Below are 18,276 nucleotides of genomic sequence, written 5' to 3'. Positions count from 1 at the left end.
TAAGTAAAGAGTTATTTTCTTTTTCCCTTGTACAAACAATATGTTTGCTTAAATTTGTTTCAGCATTTAACTTTCCGCACCTTCTATGTGCATTTGAGACAAAAAAAGGAGAAGAGTCATATTAAGACAAACTAGATAATTAATTGAGAACAAGTATTTTAATACTTTTATAATAAAATACTTTTTGGGTCAAAAACGATAACCAAGAGCTAGAACTCAAGCTTTGAATTCTCTGACATTAAAAAGCAGATATTATTAACTTTTAGTTATATATTATTAAAGTTAATGAATAAATACTCATTTTAAAAATAATCAATACTTATTTACCACATTGGAACGACGTGGTGGATTACCATTGGTGGATCTGAAAGATCTACCAGAATGCGAAGATATGAGCAATAGTCATTGTGAAAAATTTTAACGCCTGTGTTGGTATCGACTAAAGACCGGATTTTAAGCATGACAGAAGTCAAAATAAGCACTTATACACTCATCGGCACAAAATTCCGCCACCCAAAATTTTTGATTAAGTTTGACAATTTATAACTTTATTATTTGTGCTCCGATTTTTAAGATTCTTGCACCAGTTTGTAAGTAAAAAAAAAGCTATGTACGCCAGCTTGTATCTATTGAAATCATTTGGTATTATTCCGGTAACAAAAAAATTTTGCTTGCATGGTATTATACAGGGGTGAATGAAAGCGTTGTATTTTCTCCTAACTTTAAAAAATTCTGTGGAAAAATGGAATAGCTCATTTGGTTTCATAGTCCTGTCATGTTATCCTGGAGGCATCTCCAAAAATTTTGTTTTTGAATTATCCGAATATTTCTTTTCTTGTAAGAGCTGTACCATTTTTTATAAATGAAAACACTGATTGGCTCATAAAATAGAGGTTGGATTGATAAGATTAGAATGGCCCGCATGCACCCCAGATCTCAATCCTATTGAGCATTTATGGGATGAATTAAAAGAAGACATTTGCCGTTATCCTAAGCCTCCAGAAAATTTGGTACCGTTGTGGCCCTGGTAGAGGAATATCGGACTATTCCCCAGGCAAGGATAACACATCTTTATTCGATGCTAAACAGATTGTGAGCAGTCGTTGCTGCAATTGGTGAACTTACCCGCTATTGAATTGTTTTGTTGTTAATTTTGTTTTGTTTTGTTAATTTTAGTGCGTTTGATATTTCTAAATAAATAAACCTTCAAAGCAGTTTATTTATTACACCTCTTACAAGAAAAGAGATATTTGGATAATTCAAAAAACAAAACCTTAGTAATACCTTCAGGATAATACAAAAGGAGTATGAAACAAAATCAGTCCTCCAATTTTTCCACAGAATTTTTTAAAATGAGGAGAAAAAACAACGCCTCCATTCACCCCCGTATAATGTGATCTAAGCACTAAATGTAACCGGAATAATATCAAACGACATAAATATATGTACCTACAAACTGATGCAAGAATCTTAAAAATCGGAGTACAAATAATAAAGTTATAGATTGTCAAACTTAATCAAAAATTTTGGATGGCGGAATTTTGTGCCGGTGAGTGTATAAGCACGAAATTTAAAAAGAATAAGCAAAATGCTTTTGAAATAAGCAAGGTTCAGAAAAAAGTCCCTAGCCTATAAGTCTTTTTGCGACGATGCAGAGACGTCAATTGCGACGCATACGCATGTCTGGTTGATTACGAGAAAGCATTTGATCGAGTACAGCACGCCAAGATAATGCAAATACTAAAATAAACAGGAATTAACAACCAAAATCTGAAAATAATTAGAAACCTTTACTGGAATCAGACTGCAAACCTCAGAGTTGAGAATGGTAATCTAATAAACGGGGACCGGGTATATTTGTGGACAACCTAGAAGACCTACAAGTCCTCATGGACAAAATCACGTATTACAGACAACAATATGGACTCAATATAAACGTGAAGAAGACAAAACTTATGATGATTAGCAAGAAAGAGATAACAGAAGGTCGACTCTACATCAACCAAACCCCTGTAGAAAGAGTGACGCCCTACAATGACCTCGGCACCACAATAAATGGAGAATGGACCAACAAAAAAGAGATAAGAGCGGGCATCGGAAAAGCTAGATCCACCTTCAACCATATGGGGGCCTTTTTCAAGAGCCACCTTTCTCTTGGTATAAAAGTAAGAATGCTAAGATGCTACGTCTTTTCTGTTTTTTTTTGTGGTGTTGAATCGTGGACCTTGAACTATGATATATGCCAAAAATTGAAAGTATTTGAGATGTGGCTATATCGGAGAATTCTTAAAATCCATTGGACTGACCGGGTCACAAATGAGGAGGTCCTTAGAAGAATGGGGAAGGACCGAGAGGTACTTCTTCTTCACGTGCCATCTCCGCGACGGAGGTTGGCAATCATCATGGCTATTCTGATCTTAGATGCTGCTGCTCTGAATAGATCGGTTGATGTGCATCCGTACCATTCCCTCAAGTTACGCAACCAGGAGATTCGTTTCCTTCCTACACTTCTCTTGCCCTGGATTTTCCCCTGTATAATCAACTGAAGTATGTTGTATCTCTCATTACGCATAACATGCCCTAGGTACTGCAGCTTTCGTGTCTTGATGGTTTCCAATATTTCCAGTCTTTTGCCGACTCTTCTCATGACTTCGTTGTTTGTTATATGCTCGGTCCATGATATCTTCAGGATTCTTCTATACACCCAAGTTCAAATGCTTCCAACTTTTCAGTAGTCGATGCGCTAAGTGTCCATGCTTCTATCCCGTAAAGCAGAGTCGAGAAAATATAATACCTTGCCAGCCTAACCCTCAAGTCTAATTTCAGTTCTCTTGCACAAAGTACCTTTCTCATTTTATTGAAGTTTGTTCTTGCTTTCTCTATTCGAACTTTGATTTCTTTGGAGTAATCGTTTGTGTGATTAATTATTGTGCCAAGATAGTTGTCGTTTTCTACTTGTTCTAAAGTTTTACCTTTAATTGTCAGGCTTTCATCATTATTTTGGGTTTTTGATATCCTCATAAATTTAGTTTTCTTGATGTTTATTGATAATCCATATTCTTCTCCATACTCAACTATCTTGTTCATTAGCTTTTGGAGGTCTTTAAGGTTGTCTGCTATTATGATAGTATCGTCCGCATATCTTATGTTGTTAATTGGCGTTCCATTTACCTTTATTCCTGCTGTTTCTCCCTCAAGAGCTCTTTTCATAATTTCTTCAGAGTATGCATTGAATAGTAGTGGTGATAATACACAGCCCTGTCGCACTTCTCTTTTAATTTCGAACTCTTCTGATGTGTGTTCGTTAATGCGTATGTGTGCTTGTTGTTTATAATATAGATTTGTTATAATTCGAAGGTCATTTTATTGTAATTGTTTCGCTTTGAGGACGTCCATTAGCTGTTTGTGGCGGACTTTATCGAAAGCCTTGTTGTAATCTATGAAACAGACGTACATATCCTGGTTCACGTCCAAGCATCTCTGGATTAGTACGTTGAATGCAAAGAGAGCTTCACGGGTACCTACGCCTCTACGGAATCCAAATTGGGTTTCTTCAATATCCATGTCAAGTGTTTGATAAATGCGTTTATAAATGATCTTTAAAAACATTTTAAGTGTGTGAAACATCAGGCTTATGGTGCGGTGGTCGGTGCATTCTCTAGCATTTTTCTTTTTTGGGAGACAAAGTCAACTATATTGACTTGTTGACCTCTGTATCGGCAATAATTGCTACTCCACGCCTATGTTGGTTGTCAGTGTTTCCCGAGTATTATAAGGTACCGGTTTTGGTCGAAAGGCATCCTGGATCTAATGAACCTTAGAACCTGGTTCAAAACAACATTTGTGCAGCTTTTTCGCGTTGCTGCAGATAAAATAAAGATTTTCAAGATTCGGCACGGATAGGCACATTAAGAAGAAGATAAGTCTTTTTATATAGCTCTATAAAAAAATTATGTAAAAATAAAAATATTGAGCTGGGCAGGTTACCTTATAAGAATGGATACTGACAGAACACCTAGCAGAACGCTTAGTAAAACTATGGTAGGATGTCGGCCAGTACGAAAACAAAGGAAGAGGTGGATAGACGGAGTGAGAACCGAAACTAAAGATATATTGATGGTGGATAACTGGAGGAGAACAGCAAGGGACAGAGGTACTTGGAGGAGAATGCTGGGGGAGGCCAGGGCCCGACTTGGTCTGTAGCGCCCTAGGAGAGAGATAAGTCTTTTGTAGACTGTAGCCCATAAGTAAACATAAGTACAAATCTGAATAAAACACATTCAAATACATAAAAATATAAACATATTTTTTATTTGCTAATCAGAATAAAAATATTCTGGCATCAAATGTGAGCAAGTTACGCTCAAAATACAGTTGGTCCGTTTTGATTTGGCATAAAATAATCGGGAAAATCACCCCCTAATTAACCCTTAAAAGCCCAAGGGTGGGTAAAAAATGTCCACCTAATGCGTATTCCCTTGTAACATATTTATTACGTGTTTAAATTTTTTTTAAAATTATTTATTGTTAAAAAGACAGCCCATTATCGAATGTTAATTTGGTTCTACCAATATTTTTGAAAATAAAAGCAGCATCTTGAGTTAAATATGGATGGGCATAAAAAGTACACCCTTGGCAAAACTTGTTACTAAAGGTTTCTATATAATTTCTCGTTGGTAGGAAGATAATCCATATAATTATCGATGTATAATTACATAATCTACATAATTATCCGCCAATGAGGAGGCTGAAAGAAAGAATATGGAGAAAATCGACAAATCTGAATTACTGGTATGTTAATTTTGATGTACATTGTAATTTTGTTGTAAGGTTTGTAAATTGTTTATATTAATATTTTAGAAGATGCTGAGTTTATTAAACATAAGATTCTTAAGTTAAATCCATTTTCAACAACTCTCAATAAATATATTAGCTATTTTCGAGGTGGACATTTTTTACCCACCCTTGGGCGTACATGGAACCTAAAAAAGGTTGGGCGTTTAAGGGTTAACAACTTAAATAGAATTAATCATTACCGCTTCACACGTTGCTTTATTTATGTTGTGTCTATATGATCTGTAGGTTTCATTGATTCAATGTGCTTATTTTTGAAAAAAAAAACGGTTTTAAAATAAAAATTTTAATTTTGAAAAAAATGCTCTTTTTCAAAATAACTTAAAAATTATTAGTAATACTAAAAATCTTAAGAAGTAATAAAGTGTACGTCCTGCTTTTCTGAATATTTTTAAATTTTTGTTTTCATGTTAGACAAAAATCGGTTATACTATGGCTGTTCAAAGTTTGCATACACTCGGGATTAGTGACTCGTTCAAGCCATTTTAACTACAGCCTTTTCAAGAATAAGCATTTTGAACCGCTGAGACTTACAGATCGTATAAAGAATAAATAAATAAAGTAACTTCTGAAGCGGTAACGATTAATTTTATTTGATATGCTAATTACAGGGTGCGTTTCGCGATTCCTTTTTCCCAAAAATATAAGGTAGCAACAATATTTTAAGCATAACTTACTTCCTTTTAAGGTTAGAAGTTTTTTCTTAAAACAAAAATAAACCTTTTTTTAAACACTTTAAAAAAGTTGAAATGAGTGTTCCCCGAAAATTGTTCCGTTTTTTGGTTATTTCTCGATGAAATATTCGATCTGGAATTTGACGAATAAGAACCTACTTTTCATTAGCTACAACTTTGCTTGTACTATAGTCTAGAGACTTAATATATGCACCATTTTATTCATTTTATTATAAACTATATTTTTATTAAGAATATTTTTTTCGACAAAGTACTTAGTTTTTCAGTTATTTGCGAAAAACCGTCTAAAAACGTGGTTATTTTGTTTAAAAATGAACAAATTCACTCGCAAATGACTCGAAAAGTATTGAATTGGTGAAAAAATTCTATAAAACAAAAGTTGCTTAGAATTAGTCAGTTTATCGAATTCCGAACTTATTTTGGACATATACTTTTTCACTCTCGAGAAGGGGTGAAACTCACCCCCAGGCAAAAGCACACATCGGCACAATATCACTTTTTTTCTTTGACTTATTAGCAATGTGTTTGCCAAATTTCATGTCAATCCAAGCGGTTCTTTAAAATTTAGAGGTTTCCATGTGAACCTGTGACTAAATTTACATCTTCTTTAAACTTTTGTAATACATTCGCAGAATTTAGTGATTATAATATTTATTTAATTGCTGGTATGTATCATAGAAAGACATACGTCTCTTGTCAGCATAGCTGCAATATATATATAAACCAAACAACCACCACCAAGGGAGATGAAGCAACTAGTGAGAGATTGTAAGATAAATGAAGTGCACTTGATTATCGGATGTGATGATCAAGTGCACATCATGTGATGATCAAGTGCACATCATCTGATCTGAGGCAGTACAAACACCAATGCAAGTGGTGAGTCATTACTACAGTTTGTTATGTATCATGATTTAGATTTAGATATACTAAACGTAGCTGATTTAAATCAGCTCTACCTTTCCTCACTAGAAGGGCGATTGAACATAAATATATCTAAATCCTAGATCAGCGGTTCTCAATCTTTTTTGGTGACGGAACCCTTTTGGAAAGTAAAATACTTAACGGAACCCTACAATAGTTTTTAAAAGTGTATTTTTTATTAATAAGCTTAATCAAATTCCAATGTAACAGTTACTTATTACTTACATACTTGTTAACTAATGGAAGGTATGAAACTGTTTTCTTATTTTTCATCAATTGGTTGATATCAGGTTTGATAGATGACATTAATTTGAAGTCTCATTTTGTGTATTTTGTTTTCGTGGCTGCATATGTGGAGAATCCTGTTTCGCATAAATATGTTGTTGAGAACGGGAGAAGAATATTCACACCCATTTTGGCAATCATTGGATATTCATCACGGATTCTGCACCAAAAATCTCTGGGAGGCGTCGTTTTAAACAATCACTCCATAAATGTGTCTGATGACATTTCTAAAAGAGATTCGTATATCTCGTTTGACATATTTTCGGGCTTTTGTAAGTTGGGTTTATGAATACATGAATTCAGTTTCATTTTTGTATTCTGTTCTTCGGGAAAATACATCAAAAGATGCACGCATGGAAGTGAGATATTTGACTATTTCTTCAAATACATCATCTTGGAACATTTCTGAGTCCGTATCGCTGACAAACTGAATGATGTAAAGCTTTCTATTTTTCTCTTTCTGACGCAAATAATTAAAAAATCTAATTTTCTTTTGAACGCAGTTATTTTGTTACAGGCCTGGAACACTATTGTCTGTTTACCTTGCAATGATAAATTTAAATCATTCAGTTTTTGAAAGATATTCGCCATAAAAGACAGTCGGAACATATAAGTTTTATCATACAAACGGTCTTTCAAATTGAAATAAGTATTTGAAAGAAACATTTGTAACTCGGCTCTAAGTTCAAATAGCCTTGCTAAAGTTTTACCCCCACACAGCCATCGCACTTCTGTATGGAGCAGCAGTGTTTTATATTTGCTGCCATAATCTTCACACAATAATGAGAACAATCGGGAATATGGTCGTGATTTGATAAAATTTATTCTTTTTACTGCTTGATCCATAACTGATTTTAGATTTGACGGCATTTTCTTCATCGCAAGTGCTTGTCTATGCAGGATATAATGGCTGGAGCTATAATTAGGAGCTTTATTTTTTATTCGTGACACCAATCCTGCTGTTTTACCTGTCATCGACTTGGCCCCATCTGTACAAATGTCAATGCAATTGTTCCAACAGATTATTTTCCTCAAAAAACATAATTATTTTATTAAAAATTTCCTCTCCGGTTGTGTTTGTGGGCAGTGGTGAACACATAAGCATGTCTTCATCAGAAGAACTTTCATATGGATATCTCACGATAACCAGCAAGATAGCCGACCAACAACATCAGTAGACTCATCTATTTGCAAGGCGAATCGTGTTTTTTGTAGACGTGTAACTAGGTAGTTCTTGTTTGACGTAGCTGGCCAGATCATGAATACGCCGTGAAACAGTAACGTTCGATAGTGGTACAGTAGAAAGATGCTTTGCAGATTTTTCATCGATCATACATTTTGTTATGTCTAACACACATGGTTTTATTAAATTCTCAGCGATATTGTGCGCTTCACCTGCTTGTGCAATGCGATAGCTAACTAAATAATATAATGGCTCTGTGGCCTTTTCATTGAAAGTTTTGGTTACATGCATTATAGTTTTTTGACTTTCCAATAACTGTTCTTTTTTAAGTATAAAAAATTCTTTATTCTTGTTTTTAGACTCGGGGTGTACAGTTTCTAAATGTCGGCGCAACTTAGCAGGTGCCATTGGAACTATTATGAAACAGTTTACTACATAAAATGCAGTTAGGTGAGCCGTTGGAATCAACAAATCCGAAACTGTGTCATCAAACTTCCTATTTTTCGCCTTTGAAACCGTGGAACTGACGTCGTTGCATAATCGTCTTGACCGGTAATTGCTGCATATTCCGCGTGTACTGCTTTCGAACATTCGGCTTCGGTAGAAGATGTTATTGCATCACGTTTAACGGCTTTAAGCCAACGTCATATTCTTCTTTATTAAAAACCACAAAATAACGTACAATCACAAACAACAAAAGTACAAAACTAATACAATCAGAATACAGCAGTAGAAAAATAAACACTTTTTTCGCTCCGAACCCTAATTGTCGACTGACTACTGACAGTACTAAGGACTAAGTCACCAAAGAATACCCCAACCAACCAAGTTGGTTGGGGTATTCTTTGGTCACACCAAGTCGTGTATCAGCGGTGACAGGCTAGTAAAATTGTATGAGACAACAGGAGGCAACTAAGTTCGACCTGTGGTTCGACCACGCCTCGTGAATCGTGCTATACCGCGTCAGAAAAGTCGAACAGAAAGAGGTGTTTTGAATTTTTTTTTTAATTCTCGCGGAACCCCTACAGGGGTATCGCGGAACCCTAGGGTTCCGCGGAACACACTTTGAGTATCGCTGTCCTAGATGATGACAAATCTTGTAGTCAGCGAAGATCTATGCGTAGGAAAAAGATCCATAGATCAGGGCCCGGATTACGTACACTCGATACGCATCGTATCCTCCATGTTTTCCCATAGCGCCTTACGAGAAAACATGGCGGATACGATGCGTATCGAGTGTACGTAATCCCTATGCAGGTAATGGCATGTAAATACTTATGTCATGAGATTCGCATAGAAAAAGAAAACCAAAACGTTGATCTTTTCTGTCGTATAAGACTAAACCATATTTTCAAATCGTCTGATATACCAATATGCCTTATAGCCCGATCAAAGAAAAATCTGACCTCAAAAAAAATAAAGGAATGATGAAAATTTGGGAACAGGTAGTTGAAATTGTCTATTATTTTATAAAAAAAAGTTTACAATTCTACACCCCCTCCATTTTACAAAAATAGGGAAATAAGGGTTGGTTTTTCATTTAAAGTGCTGTATTTCGGAAAATAAGGCAATACTAAAAAAAAAATTTATTTAAAAATCATCAAGGTACTTTTATCCTAACATTTTGACTAAAAACTTTGTTTGCATTTTGATTCGTTTCTAACCTATAGCCCTTTTTAAAGTACTTAACAGGGGCGCTTATTTGAATTGCGCGCGCAACAAAAATGCCACATTTTAAAATTAAATAACTTTTAAATCGATCATTTGGGGCATTTAACAAACATTAAAATGTACGAAAAACACACTATACCTTTAAAAAAATATCAATTTTAACGTGAATATATTTTCATTGTGAATTACAAATTATTTAATTCAGAAAAATATGTTTTAAAATATACTAATACAAGTTTTAAGAGCAACATATATTTTTTGCCACAAAAATTTACATAATCATTTAAATTAAAATTCCTTTTAGATTTACGTTTTAAGATGGCTAATTAAAATTTAGATTTAAAATTGCACAACGTTAGTTTAAAGGATAAAAATTTGTATGGCGATAAAAAATCGATATTTTTTGATTTTTATTTTAAGTCAATTTTCAAGATTTCAATCAATAATATCTTTGTTGAAAATTCATAAAAAACTTTAAAAATATGCTTGTAGGTACTTGAAAATGTACTCTTTCGAAAGCGGTATCTATTTTTCTTATGCATAGAATACTTTTTAAATAAGGCTCACTTATTATAAACAACTACAAAAAAATGTCATGTTTTAATAAAATCGATGCCATTCTTTTCTGAAAGCCTTTTTTTAAATGAAAATATGGGAACATATTAAAACAGGCTTGAATAACATATTACATATATATGCAACAGGCCTATTGCAAAGGTAAAAATATATGGGGCACGTAAACACAGGTGAAAAAGTTGCTTAAAAGAGAAAACGGCGCGCTTCCTAAACACAGTAGACGAACATAACCTAAAAAATTGGAGCAATGTTCACGCTGCAATGTTTTGTTATCGTTTTCGGCTGTCAAAGTTTTTGAATTTATAACTTATTATCAATAAAAGTGATCTGTTTGTTATAAAATAATAGGGCTTTTCATTCACAGTCATTTGTTTCGAGCTTCTGTCATGTGTCATTTAATATTAATATATCTACGTCATACGTTATTGGTATTGCCAATGATATAAACCAGAGTGCGTCCAGGGAGAGTGTAGCCAAGCCCGGAAACCAGAGCAAAATATGGCCGCCCTCAGTGATCACTGGTTGCCCTAGTCGCACACAAAAATATAAATTTTACATAACTGTCAGTTGTAAAAAGAAGATTGAGGTTATATAGAAACATTGCAAAAAATGAAAAAAATGCAAAATTATATTTTGATTAAATTAATGTTATGTTCTTTTATTAGAACTGCTTGTTTTGAGAAAGTCTGAAGTGCCTATAGATAGTGCAATATTGATTCGTAGAAAAAAGACGTTAATTCATAACAGAACAGAAACTAAATGAATCTGAACCAAATCATTGTAAACAAAATTCTGGTCTCATTATGGACGGGCTGCAGTGGAGCTTGCAATAATTGGTTTCACACTGATTGTGTAAAAATATCATTTGCTTCTTAAAAAGCTAAAACGGTATTGTGATAATTCTATAGAAAAGGTGAGAGTTGTCATTTAGGTTCGGATGTGTGGAAGATACTGGGAATAAGATAAGAAGCTGGTCAAAATAGTAAAGCAGAATACATAGCGTGGAAGGAGTTAGTATGGTTATTGTTAATGAAAAGTATAAGCATTTATCAGTTATTCTGCAGGTGGATTCTCCCAGGCATAAACTGTTGCTAGAAAAGGGGGAAGATCACATGAGGATGCTGGAGCTAAACTGGTCTGTTACTTACAAGATTAGTTTTTGTGCTAATTTGCAAAATGTGTTTAGGTGCCTCTTTTAATACTAGTGACATAACCAGTGTTTAAACATGGATTACAAAACAGTGTGTGTACTTTTATGTATGTAAGTTATACTTACAGTAGACGCCCTCTTAACCGACCGACCCTACACCTTTTTGGATGATACTATTTTTAGATTAGAGGTCATACAAGTTTCATAATTTGTCTTGTGAGTGATATTGTTAATTACATATGTATATACACATTAACATTCGTTTCACTTTATATTTTGACTTAATTTGTTTGAAAATGAATTGTGACCCATGGGAAAAGTTATAGCTGACGGACTATATGTACATACTACTTTTTTGTTTATAGATCATAAAATATATATATTTTTAATAGAGTTACATATGTAATGTCTTTCTGAGGGTGGTTTTAAAGATTTTCGGTTTAACCAACTTTTTGATTATCCGACCTATGGGCAGCTCCCGTCATGGTTGGTTAAGAGAGCGTCTACTGTATATAGGATTTCAACTATTTCAAGGAAATAAATAGATTCAAAACAAACAGTTTATTTGTAATTTATTTAAATATTAAATTAAATTTTAATACTTACTACTTTCCAAAAAATTTCATTAAAAGAATAGCACAAATTAAAAAATTATAAAACATATTTTTACTAAAAACACCAATATATTTTGTTCACACTTTATTTCCACCGATACGTAACTTGAAAGATTTAGCAACTAACTTTATATTGTCTGTGTGCACAATAGTGCATACTGTTAGTTTTATAAAAAACTCACAACATTTTTCCCAATCGCACCTAATAACTTCAAAAATAGAATCAAGCTAGAAACATAAAGCATAAACGAACTTATAGGTGTTTAATTCAAAATGACAAAAAACATATAAACGTTTTTTGGACAGAAAAGTAATAGACCACTTGTGCGTTTAGATTTGTCAATTTTAATCAAAAGCTAAGTAATGACTGCTAGGTCTGTATGAATTTTTAAGTCTGTATTACTCATTATTCATCACGAATAGCTGGTGTATCAGAAATTTCAACACCTCTTCTTGGTTAATGTGGAAGAGACAGATAAAATTAATGGAACATTGCTGGAATAAAGCTTATGTTAAGTGATAGTCCATATTCTCCACTTACTGCGGTCACTTTATTAAGTAAGCAGTATCTGTAGGTTTTCATGTGATTCGGCTAAAAGAACTGTATCATCAGCGTATCTCAGGTTATTTATGATCATGCCATTAATTCTAATGCCTATGTTTATTTCATCCATTGTCTTACTTAATATGTCTTCCGAGTACCTATATATTAAATAATATTGGTGAACATATACACCCTTGTCGAACACCTTTTTTTTCATTTCTATTTCTTCTGATGTTATGTCTTCTATTCTCACTACCGCTTTTTGGCCATAGTATAAGTATATAGTGAGCCTATAAGGGTCCGTTTTTTCTTTAGAAGTATGGAAACCTAAAAACTGTTAATTAATCAATCAATTGATATCGGCCCTGGACAGATAACGAAGTACAGGCATATTTGTGCTCTTCACAATTTGTTAGTTCTTGAGTGGTGAATCAATATCTATGAAAGATTTTTAATTTTTGCATACTGGTAAACAAAAGTATGTTACATCTCCTACTGTAAGTAAAACTGTAAACAATTTAAAATGATTGCTTTAACATGTAGTGTTACCACTTTAAATTCTTAACCTGTCCAAATCAACCGGAAACAAAAAGCTGACAAGTTTCTTTGCTAGTGACATGTGAGCGACTTTACTAATTTGATTTTTAGGCATTAATATTTATTTTGAATTGACTTTATTTATTTTTAAATAAGAACACTTATATTAATTTAAATACACAGACTTACTTCATATTATTTATTTACCACACTAACTTACACGAACAATAAACACTTAATAGTATTTAATTTATTAGGAAATACTACACATTATCAAATCTAATTTATATTGTACTTTACAAAATTTATCTAATCAAAAATACCTCCAAATCGTACGCTCTGATACAGTATCTCGTCGTGGCTTTATTAGACTTCTCACTCATTCACAATCGTTGCCTTAAATACTATTTACAGTTTTTCTAGAACAAAAAGAATGATAGCGTCATTTACCTGTTAAAAGAGTCTCCCTTTGATTCTAGAATGAAAATAATATTTACATAAAATAAAGTAACGTTTACATGTATCCAGAAACTGGTGCCAGTCTCACTGGAATGCCATTGGCATGAAAAATAGACCACCTTTCTATTCAAGACAGCGCTGGCAGACAGCTCTGGACTGGCGCAAAAAAGTGTTTACACTTGAACAAAACCCTATACAAGATGACTCTGCCACATCCTTGGTAGAGGAAGAAATTAGAATAATCACAAGAAACTTCCTTGATGGACAACGGATCATCCAAGTAACGAATCAAGACTGCTAAATACCCCTCCTGGATTTGAACGGTGACTGAAGAAACCATGGCCAACAGACTTAATAAATTAACTATTTATGTGAACTAATATAAAATATATTATACAGGAGAGTTGCCACATGGCAGCTTCTACCTCATGTGTTCAACATTCACACCAATTACTTATAGCTTCATGATCAGATGGTAAATTAAATTGTGTATTAAATAAAAAAAACTCAAAATATTTTTTATACCTAAAGGTGGAGCAGAATCTATTTCCTGAATTTCAGTTATACAATTTTGATTGCTTATGGAAGATGTTTGTTGTCCTTTATATACTTTCTTATTTTGTACACCAATCCTTTTTCTCGGCAATTACAAATTCAATTCTTGTTCTGCATTACTTCCAATCATTGCAGGAAGTATTTGTATTGTATGATGACCTGATACTAAAGATATAGGAAAAGTCAAACAATGAGGAATGCACATAACTTTCCCCTTGTTGCCATATTCTAAATTTGAAAAAATATATAGAGAATAGTCAGATTTTTTTGATATGCCATTCCTATTACAGCAAGCATTTCATTGGCTAGAATTAGTGACGAGTATAATATATGATGTCATGGTAACTGACGTCTGTCATAATATTGGAGGTTACATTTATAATGTCAAATTATTGTTTTCAATTTATATTTTATTTGTTTAGTTTATATTTTAACAACGGTTTATTTTTTAAATAACTTTACTTTCCCTTCCGTATCCTTGATTGGTCGTTTAGGTTCGTAATGGTTTTCTTGTATGGTAGGTTTAGTTAGGCATTAATTTTAAGAAATGTTGCTGGCTAAATGGGCACAGCTTCCAAAGGCCACAAAAGAAGAAGAAAAAATAAACAAACAAAAATCTTACATAACCTTCTATCTAAGCCTTCTATACTATAGGAAAACATGACTGACACTGGGTGCGTTCGGATGACCACAGCAGCTGGACAGCTGAGCCAGCAGTAGCTGTCAGACGTCACCGCTGGAAGTCAGCCGCTGAGAGATTTACTAAGCTTTCCCTATCACAGCTGGATACAACCACTCAGCCGATTTCTGCTGACAGTCATCCGCTATGGTCGTCCAAACGCACCCACTTATACGCTCTGAGCTTCGCTGGTGTCGCTCCTAGCGGATTACTAATTCAACTTTCACCAGTAATTTTTAAATTTATTATTTAATTTTATCGCTTAATATTTACAACGCAAAAAAGTAATTAAATTGTAATCGATTTTTTAAAAATTTTCCTAACTTTTCTAACATTCTCTTAATGAAATATTAATTTCTTACTTCAGATACATTCACAATTATCGTGTAGATGGCGCTTAGATGATTTATATCTAATTATAATTAGATATTACAAAATATTAAAAAAAACTTAATTCAGTATTTAAACCGTAAGTATACTTAAGATAAAAATATATACCACAGCTTTGGCCAACTAATATTTTTTCTAATTAATGTTTTTAATTTCAATTTTAAATTATTCACTTTGACATTTATGTCAAATTTCCAGTAAAGGTTTACAGACTTGTCACTACTGGCTCTCGCGATTTTTTAATTATCCCCTCTACCTATGAGCTCAGCGTATATTACAGATACAGTTGGAAAAATGAAAGAATAGGGCTTTTCATCGATTGTCATTTGTTTCGAGCTACTGTCATGTGTCACACAATATTAATATATCTACGTCATACGTCTTTGGTTTGTATCATTGGTTATATCAATAACGTATGACGTAGATATATTAATATTATGTGACACATGACAGAAGCTCGAAACAAATGACTGTGAATGAAAAGCCCTATACCCATGAACGATCACATCAATCACTTAATTTATGTTTGTTGTCTTTTTCTAATAATAATAAACGTTTGTTATAGAAAAAGATAGGAAACACAAAATAAGTGATCAATGTGATCGTTCATGGGTATTCTTTATTTTTCCCACTGAATTTATCTTTGTTTCACACTCTTAAAGACAAAGAGAAACAGTGTCACCTGTAGTTGCTGTGGTAAATACATACCGTCGAAAAAATGAAAGAATACCCATGAACGATCACATCAATCACATATTATTCAGATTATTAATAATCTATCTCTCTCATTTATTATTTATGAAAAAAAAAACAGCAAATACAAAATATGTGATTGATGTGATCGTTCATGGGTATTCTTTCATTTTTCCGACTGTATATGTTTTTATTTGGCAACAGCGCTTGTTTCCAAACTTAACGGTAGTGAAAAACTAAATGAGGAAAAAATTGTTGAATTTGCTTGCCGTCAAGTTTGTACGAGTACCAGTGGGTTATATTTCATTAAATATAATATGAAGTGCATGCCTAATTGTTTAACTTTTAGTTTATCATACTTTAACAATGAATTGGGTGGCTCTCTGATCCAATATAAGTACTGTTATTATTTCCACTAAAAATGGTTACAGGAACAATTTTTAAAATTTTTTGATTTGATTGATATGACACATTTTTAAAATTCTGATCAGTCTGACGTAGAGGACATTTTGTTTGAATAATAGGTTTGTTCTAGCAAACAGTCGAACTAGTCAGCAAACAGTTGGTCAGTGAGAGAACATAATACAGTTACGAGTGCTATCCCCTCTACTCGTGCTGGTCCACTATTCGCTAATGGTTTCAGACCGTTTGAAACTCGTGCTAGAACAAACTGATTGTAAGAAACAAATCACAATAACTGAATAAAACAGATTTTCCCACCTACCTCTATCCAAAGTATACATTTCCTGGCCTCATTGTAGGGAGCATAGTCATATTTTTTCTCCCTAGGGAAACAAAGTACTTTTAATCCCTAGGGAGTAAAAGTAAGTGATGTTGACGTCATACTATGTCATAGCATAGATGAAATAACTTATTGACACCCTATACTATTACTCTATTTTGTATTAGGTAAGTATCCATACATTTTAAATTTTATTTATAGATGTTGCAAAATGGTAAAAACAGTAAATTGTTATTTTGATTTAAAAATTTTTCATTAATAATTTGATAGTTATACTGTACCTACTTGTTAGTTTTAGTTCTCTAATAAATTTTGTTAGTTCTATTGTTGATTGAATACATAAATTCCTGTATTCAATTATGATTCATGTATTCAATCAACAGTTATATAAATATTTTAAAAATGGAAAAATGACTTATTTGAGGGAGGTGGAAAAATGTATAACATGGGAGAAGTGCCTTTTCCTCCCTTGAATGATTACTGTAGTAAACTAGTACACTTTATTCTTGGGAGGAAAAGGTGCACTTCGCTCTCTTGTTATACAAATATCTATAGGTGTTAAATTGGTGAATAAACAAAAAACCAATATAAATAATTAAATACTTTCGCTTTCTTCTCTAAATATTGTTGGTACAGCATTGCATTTTAATTTTTCTGCTGCCATCTTGCCAACTTTTTTCCACGTCAGAAGTAGTGTTCCTAAACATTCAAAAATTGAATACAATATTTTTTAATGATATAAATATTATAAAGAGAATGCATCAAATGCAAATACTCAATTAATTTTACTTGAAGAACTTACTTCACAAACAACAGCATATTTGTTTGGATCTTGTTTTAACCCTATATTTTTAATCCACACTTTCCGTCGTTCAGATTCTTTTGGGAAAGAACTCATTTTCACATTATTTTTCCCCTATCGACTTCGCAACCTTTTACCTTAGAAGAAGGCATTTTTCAACCTGAATAATAGTAATAGTAATTTAATATTTCTCGATCTATCTAGTTAAGTGAGGTTAAACTAGAGTAAACGAAAAATAAACAACTCATCATCTGTTTACCCCTTCCAAATTAATCCGGAAATCTGAGCAAAAGATGGCGGAGCCAATCAGCTTTTAGCGTATACGATGGCAACACTCTTCCAAGACGCACACTGATATAAACCAAAGACGTATGACGTCGATATATTAATATTATGTGACACCTGACAGAAGCTCGAAACAAATGACAATCGATGAAAAGCCCTATTGTGTAAATATTTACAATGAGTGCGAACAGTGAAACAAATAATAATAATTCTTGTTTTATTTGTGAAAAACATTTAGAATGTGATAACGAAAAAATTGTAATTGTCAAACGTGGAACTGAAACATTAAAAAGTGTAAGTTTAGAAAGAAAAGATCATAGACACAAAATGCTTTTGGACTGTGATGAAATTATAATGTAGACAAAAATATGTATTAAAAAGAGGAGAAACGTTTTCATGCTGCATGCGGAAGTTGTCAAACTGGTAATTGTACAAATCATAAAAAGGAAGACATATAGTTTCTGATGATAAAGATAATAATAGTTTAGATGGTAGCTGCCAAGAGACCCAAAATTATGATTTTACAGTTGATTCTATTATAAATGAAGTTGATTTAGACACAAATTTTACTTCAGACGAACATGAAAATGAACTTTGAATAATTTAGATTAATTAATTAAATGTAAACAGTGACGATC

The 18,276-nt window shown here is 33.0% G+C and overlaps 1 long non-coding RNA gene across 1 annotated transcript; it reads right to left on the bottom strand.

Moving 5' to 3' along the window:
- Positions 1-13,217: 13,217 nt before the first annotated feature.
- On the bottom strand, positions 13,218-17,699 carry LOC126885193 (uncharacterized). Its single transcript, XR_007698327.1, has 2 exons — positions 17,354-17,699; positions 13,218-13,452 (listed from the first exon to the last, which is right to left on the bottom strand). It is a non-coding gene; the product is annotated as an uncharacterized LOC126885193 (long non-coding RNA).
- Positions 17,700-18,276: the final 577 nt, after the last annotated feature.

Source organism: Diabrotica virgifera, chromosome 5 (genome assembly GCF_917563875.1).
Source record: "Diabrotica virgifera virgifera chromosome 5, PGI_DIABVI_V3a".
Taxonomy (NCBI): domain Eukaryota; kingdom Metazoa; phylum Arthropoda; class Insecta; order Coleoptera; family Chrysomelidae; genus Diabrotica; species Diabrotica virgifera.
Note: the sequence above shows the minus strand (reverse complement) of the source record. Positions and strands in the feature narration are given on the sequence as shown.